Consider the following 8087-nt stretch of genomic DNA (forward strand, 5'->3'; position numbering starts at 1 on the left):
AAGTTCATAATATACTAAGGATTAAAACTAAGTTGCCTAGGTTATCCTAGTGAAATAGAAACCTAACTAGTCAAGGGAGTTACATCTAGTGGTTATATTTCGCGATTTAGTTTTATGCAAACTCATTGCACAGGATACCTCCACTCGCATGTCACCTACATGAACGTGTTGGATCATTGCGTTTTTATCAAATATAAAGTGGGTTGTATCAATAGTGTCATCATGATAAGATACCCAGCCTTATCCCTATACTATAGACCTTTTAGGTTGTATCTTGAACACTGATCCCTGTATGTCTCCACATATATTTCAAGACTCATAAGACAACCTAGAATGTTAGTTTATTGGACTTAGAGTTATTAAAAAAAAAAACAAACACAATACAATAAATAATACTTATTAAAATAACGTCGATAACTCTTTATTGATGACAATTTATTTATATTTTCTATTTGTGAGTTTTAAGATGTAAAACCCAACACTTTTGGGGTAATATCAGGGAAGTTCTTGGGCTTTATTGTTCATTAGAGAGAGATAGAAACCAACCGAGACAAAATTCAAGCAATCCTCGACATGTCCACTCCATCAAATCTCAAGCAACTTTAAAGTCTTATTAGCTAGATAGAAACCCTAAATGAATTTCTCAATAGGGCAACCAACAGATGCCTACCATTTCTTAAGATTTTAAATAAGGGATCCCAGTTCGAATAGACAGAAGAATGTGACAAACACTTTTCAGAACTGAAAGCATACTTAAGTAAAGTTCCACTTCTTGTCAAGCCAATTCTAGGGGATGAACTATTACAACACTGAGTTCAGTTCTGATCAAGAAGAAAAATGAAATCAATGCCCAATTTACTATACGAGTAAAGCAATGGTAGAGGCTAGAACCAGATATCAAGGTAATGGTGGTGGCTGAAACCAGATATCCATGGGTAGAAAAGCTTGTGGTTACATTAATTGTCTAGATAAGAAGGATATGTCCCCACTTTCAAGCACATAAAATTACGGTTTTGATAAATTTTCTCTAAAAGCAAGTATTGAAAAGCCGAGACGTCAGAGCGATTACTAAAATAGGTAATAGAATTGAGTGAACATGATCTTCACTATAAACCAAGGGTTTCAATAAAAGGACAAGTAGTGGCAGACTTCATAGTAGAGTTGACTCTGGCTAAAGCCGAGGTTGAGATCAAGACCGAGGATGACCATGTGAGAGTAAGAATTGAGGTCTATTCATTATATTTGATAGGTTTAGATCCTCAATGGAACCTTTTTGTCCATGGATCATCCGACATGAAAGGGTGTGGTGTTGGAATTTTGTTGGAATCCCTTGATGGTGAACGATATGAGTACGCCCTTAGATTTAACTTTCTAGCATTAAATAATGAGGTAGAATATGAAGCCCTCATTGCATGATTAAAAGTTGCCAAAGGGATAGGAATTTCTAACCTTCTTATTTTTCGTGATTCACAGTGAATGGTAAAGCAAGTAACAATGGAGTAACACACCAAAGAACGAAGGATGACAACTTATATAACCAAGGTTAAGAAGTTACTTGCTTCATTCCCAAAATATGAGATCAAGCAAGTTCCAAGGTTGCAAAATGCAAATGTAGATTCATTAATAAGGTTAGTAGCAACATATGAGACATGATTTATTATAATAGTCTCGGTAAAAACCTTTCTCGAGCACAGTATACATAAAAAAGATACTATGGATATGGAAGAGCCACAATTCTCTAAATTTGAGGTTGCTAAAGCCAAGTTCGAAGTTGACCCTACTAGGGACGAGGCCAAGGCCAAGGCCGAGGCTATGGATATTGAAGAGACAAATTTCTCTGAGTCTGTGGCTACTAAAGCTAAGTCCAAGGCTGACCCTACTAAGGATGAGGCCGAGGTCGAGGCTATGGATATTGAAGGGCCAAATCTCTTTGAGGTCATGATTGCTGAAGCCAAGATTGAGGCTAACCCTACTAGGGGCGAGGCCGAGGCCAGATAGAAGAAAAAGATGGTGAAGAAACTGAGAGAAATTTAACTTAGATGGATCCGATAATCAAATATTTGAAGAACGGAGAGTTACCTTCAGAAAAAGCAGAGCCAAATGATTGAGGAGGCCAGCATCATACTACATTCTAAGGGAACACAAGCTTTATAAACAAAATTATTCATTGTTTATGCTAAAATGCCTCACATTTAGGGAGGCAGAATATGTGATGAGAGAAATTCACAAAGGCATATATGGCAATCATTCTGGAGAAAGAATTCTATGCCACAAAATTGTTAGGCAGGGATTCTATTGGCCGACTATGCTTCGAGATGCACAAGACATTGTGAGAACATGTGATCAATGCCAACGGTATGCACCAATCCCAAGGAAACCACCTAAATCATTAACCAATATTGTAAGTCTGTGGCCTTTTGCACAGTGGGGAATAGACCTCATTGGGCCACTCTTTCAAGGCAAAGAGTAGATGAAGTTTTCCGTGGTAGAAGTGGATTACTTTAAAAAGTGGGCCGAGGCTGAAACATTTGCAACTATAACAGAAAAGAACGTTATGAACTTTGTTTGGAGAAACATTGTGTGTTGATTTGGGTTCCCCAACATAATTATTATGGATAGTGGAAAAAAAATCGATAATCCAGCATTTAGAAGATTTTGCTCAGACCTCAACATCACACATCGATATTCCTCCCAAGCTCATACCTAAGCAAATAGATAGGTAGAAGCGGTAAATAAAATCATTAAACATAATTTAAAGACAAAATTTGAAGGATTAAAAGCATTATTGACGGAAGAACTACTAAACGTATTATGAGCATATCGAACGACAACAAAAACTTCTAAAAAAAATGCCGCTTGTCCCTGGAAATGACGCCAAAAGCTTGATTGACCAAATATATGGGAAGTAAAATATTTTAGAAAAGCGAGGTCTAAGTGCAAGAATACATTGTCGAAGAAATAATAATCTTGGAATATTCAGAGTATCGAACCTACATGACTAGTAGTAGTTTTAATTTGATAAAGACTGTAAATTTAATGTAACCGAAGGTAACTAGAATGAATTGTGTTGTGAATGAGCAGAAATTGAGGTAAAAAAAAATAGAACAACAAATAGGGGTAACAATGCTTCAACTGTTGGGTTTTATGTTCTAAAAACTCGCAGTTTGTAAAATGATAAACATTTTCTATAATCAATATACTTTTTATTGATTTCATAAATTGTATGAAAGTCTAAATCCAATAAACTAAGACCCATGACTATTGTATGAGTACTTGAACTTTATTAGATACATAAGAATGGATCGGGTTCAAGTAAATAGTCAAATGATCTATGGTACATGAATGAGGTTGGGTTCCTTATTCTGGTAACACCATTGGATGCAGCTTACTCTGTAGTTGTTACAAAGAGTTGTAAAGTGCTACATACAATGTGATCCTAATTCGTACATGTTATGACATGAGGAGTGGGGACATCCTATGCAATGAGTTTGCATAAAATTAGGACCAAGAAATAAGTCACTCTTACTTTATAACGCTGTTTACTGTTTAAGACGGACTGTTTCACCTAGGTGACCTAGGTAATTCGATCTTAATCTTGAGCTAACTATGAACTCCTGTTTATTCGGGATTGCCCTTAGATTTGTATAGTTGAGGGTTGACTCAATAGCGTAGGCTTAATAAGACTCCCATTTCAGGAGTAAGACCAGATAGATAGCTCCGGACATAAGGTACAAGACGGAGTTCACGCCTACCCGATTTAGGGATAGGAGAAATGTTGTTCTCTTAAGTACTGAATCTAGGTCTTTAACAAGAGGCCCCACCCTTTTAATGGTTGAGAGAGTTTGGTTTAGTAATTGGATCACAAATCAATTGTTCATTAGAGGATCAATAGAGACTTAAGGAATAAGACGTAATCTCGGGGGTAAAACAGATATTTGACCCAGTCGTTATTACGAACAACCTGTGAAGAGTCGACTTGCTAATTATGGTTAAATCATGTGGATATAATATATCTACAGGGGAGTGCAACTATGGGCTTTAATGGAGTGACCCATTAGTTAACGAATGGATATTAATTTGGTCTGCGAGGTCCCCCTACTAACTCATAATGGACTAGCTTTAGAATAGCGTGATAAGTTAATTTGAACCGTTCAAGTTAGAATTAAGGGAATTAATAAGTATATGAGATATAATTACATATTTAATTTAAGAATTAAACGAAATAGAAGAATTTATATATATTTAAATATGATTTAAATATATAAAGATGGATATGTGTTAAAATTAATTTAATATTTGATATTAAATTAATTAAGTTTTATTTAATAATTAATTTATGAAAATAGTGATTAGTAGTGATTAGAAGAAACGTCTAAAAAATAAAAAATATTCGAAAAGAAAAAAAAAATTATTATTTTATTTAAATAATACGAAGGCTAGTACCCTTCAGGAAGTGATTGGTCTGCCATATGCTATAAACGGGATTAAACTCCATTTCTCATACTTTCACTCATCGATTCACTTATTGTTCAGATTAGGTTAGGTAGGTATATTTCGATCTCACACTAAGCCAAGAAATTCAAAAACGAGAAATTTGGAAATCTGGGGATAGGGATCACCAAGTTATTGAAAATTGTTTTTCTCACCAAGCCGAATTGCTTTATCAATGATTCGGTGAATGTATCTATGTTCAATTCGTGGGTGTACATGTATCAATCAAATGAATTTCGTTAGGATGGAGCTCATCAATTTAATTAGGATCGGTCTTATGATGAAACAATTCATTGCATTGATCAAATCCAATATCAATAAACCATTTTACCTATACTCATTAGATAAATCAAATTTTTCGTTCTTGAATGAGCAACTATGTGGATAAGATATATTTATGTACATATCTTATTCATACGTTGTTGAATAGAAATAAAGAACGCCAATCTTTGATAATTTTGTCAGCATCGAATTGTTTGCAAATGGATCTATTCAACGATGTAAAAGATTATAATGTTATAAAAGAATCAAGTAAAAAGATCCTCTAATTGAAATTAGGAATTCGTTAGGACCTTTAGGGGCGGCCCCTCAAATTGTGAATTTTTATTCATTTTATGACTTAATAACTCATAATCCGATCTCCCTAACTAAATATTTGAAACTTGACAATTTAAAACAGACTTTTCAAGTACTTAAATATTATTTGATGGATGAAAACGGGGGATTTTGAATTCCGATCCATGCAGTAACATCGTTTTCAATACATTTAATTTGAATTGGCATTTTCTGTATCATAATTATCACCATAATTATTGTGATGAAACACCTACAAGCATTAGCCTTGGACAGTTTTTTTTTTTTTTTTTTTTGAAATGTATATGTATAGCCAAAAATAGAACACACCTAAAATCGGGCGGCAGGCTATTCTTTTATAAAAAAATTCTCATAATATAATTAATTCAAGTCCCATATATTAATTCAAATAATTGAATTGAGGGACCTTTTAAATTTTTTTTTTATGATATTTTCAACTTTAGAGCATATATTAACTCATATATCTTTTTCGGTCATTTCAATTGTGATTACAATTCAGTTAATAACCTTATTAATCGATGAAACCGTAGGACTCTATGTTTCGTCAGAAAAGGGCATGATAGCTACTTTTTTCTGTATAACCGGATTATTAGTTACTCGTTGGATTTATTTGAGGCATTTACCTTTAAGTGATTTATATGAATCATTACTATTTCTTTCATGGGGTTTCTCCATTATTCATCTATTTACGTATTTTAAAAAATATAAAAACCATTTAAGTGTAAGCACAATAACAGCGCCAAGTACTATTTTTACCCAAGGTTTTGCTACTTCAGGTTTTTTTTTTTAACTAAAATGCATCAATCCCCACTATTATTTCCCGCTCTCCAATCTCATTGGTTAATGATGCACGTAAGTATGATGGTATTGGGTTATGCAGCTCTTTTATGTGGATCATTATTTTCAGTAGCTCTTATAGTGATTACATTTCAAAAAGCTATAAGAATTTTTGGTAAAAACAATAATTTCAATTTCTTAAATGCTTTATTTTCCTTTGATGAGATCCATTACATGAATGAAGGGAATGATTTAGTAAGAAACACTTCCTTTTTTTATTCGAAAAATTATTATAAGTCTCAACTGATTCAACAATTAGATCATTGGAGTTATCGTATTATTAGTCTAGGGTTTATCTTTTTAAGCATAGGTTTTCTTTCAGGGGCAGTATGGGCTAATGAGACATGGGGATCGTATTGGAATTGGGACCCAAAGGAAACTTGGGCATTTATTACTTGGACCATATCCACAATTTATTTACATACGCGAACAACTAAAAATTTGGAAGGTGTAAATTCTGCAATTATGGCCTCTATGGGTTTTCTTATAATTTGGATATGCTATTTTGGGGTCAATCTATTTGGGGCTACATAGTTATGGTACATTAACATCTAATTGAATGAATTCAGGGATGGGGCTACATAGTTATGGTTCATTTACATTAACATCTAATTGAATGAATTCAAGAAAGGGCTTGACGAACACAAACATGGGAGAGTATAGATAAGAAAACTGTGTGTAAGATATCGAGAACCCTTTGAATCACTACATTACCTGATTCAAATAGTTCACGATATCGACTGTGACCTTGATACGGAGCTAGAGCTTCTAACTATGATGAATGCGTTAACTATGGATATGATGCTGTAAATAGACCGATTTTATATCACCCTTCAATTCGAATTAGCAAAAGCAATGTCTCCTTGCATAATATGGATTCCAAACATTCATGATATGGATGTGAATGAGTCGAATTACTTATCCCTTGGTCTATTAGTGAACTATCTCTCCAGGGATTGTGAAAGATGTTCCACTAGAAATATTCTTATTATTGCTTCGACCCATATTCCCCAAAAAGTGGATCCCGCTCTAATAGCTCCGAATAAATTAAATACATGCATTAAAATACGAAGGCTTCTTATTCCACACCAACGAAAGAACTTTTTCACTCTTTCATATACTAGGGGATTTCACTTGGAAAAGAAAATGTTCCATACTAATGGATTCGGTTCCATAACCATGGGTTCCAATGTACGAGATCTTGTAGCACTTACCAATGAAGCCCTATCGATTAGTATTAATCAGAAGAAATCAATTATAGACACTAATATAATTAGATCTGCTTTTCATAGACAAACTTGGGATTTGCGATCCCAGGTAAGATCGGTTCAGGATCATGGGATCCTTTTCTATCAGAGCCCTTCTTTATCTCTCTTTATTATCTTTATCCCCTTTTATTATTATTATATAGATATATAATTATAGACATATATAATTATATTGATATAGATAATTATCTAGATATATTGATGGATATCTATCTATAAAATCGATAAAAACTTTTTTGATTAGCAATTCAATTCCATTTAGATAAATTAGATAAAGTAAGGGCTCAAAAGAAGAGATATCTCCAATCCTAATATATAAATAATACCAATATATTAAAGATTACTAAAAATATTTATAAATAAATCAAAATAAAGAAATAAAAAAGTACTTCTTTTATTTCATCCGAAAAGTCCTTTTCTTTTTAGTTCCACGGCCTGGTCTGATAAGTACCTAGCTAGGCTTTTTTTGTTCCAATGAATCGTAGATAAAATTATTTATTTGATTTGAAAACACAAAATGTTTTTGAAACAAATAAAATCGAAACAACAAGAATCATAAGAAGATTTATTATTTCGATTCCTATGATACAGAAAAAGCTGATATAGAATCAAGGTTCCATTCCTTTCCTTATTATTATTCTTTATTATTTTACTAGAATAAAAAACTTGTTAATTAGTTAATGAAAATGAGTTCTCTTTTCCTAATCTCATTAGTCGCCCTGATGAAAATACGTCAACGCTCGAATTTTTCATGATTCTTTTCTGGTCCGATCTTTTTCCATTTAACCAACCAACAAAACTACTTGTTACAAATAACATCTTATTGTTGCATTGAAACATAGAAATGTTGACTAATCTGACTAACATTGAACTTGGTAAAATGAAATGGTTGAATAA

Source organism: Benincasa hispida, chromosome 11 (genome assembly GCF_027475165.1).
Source record: "Benincasa hispida cultivar pf3 chromosome 11, pf3_genome.v1.1, whole genome shotgun sequence".
Lineage (NCBI taxonomy): Eukaryota > Viridiplantae > Streptophyta > Magnoliopsida > Cucurbitales > Cucurbitaceae > Benincasa > Benincasa hispida.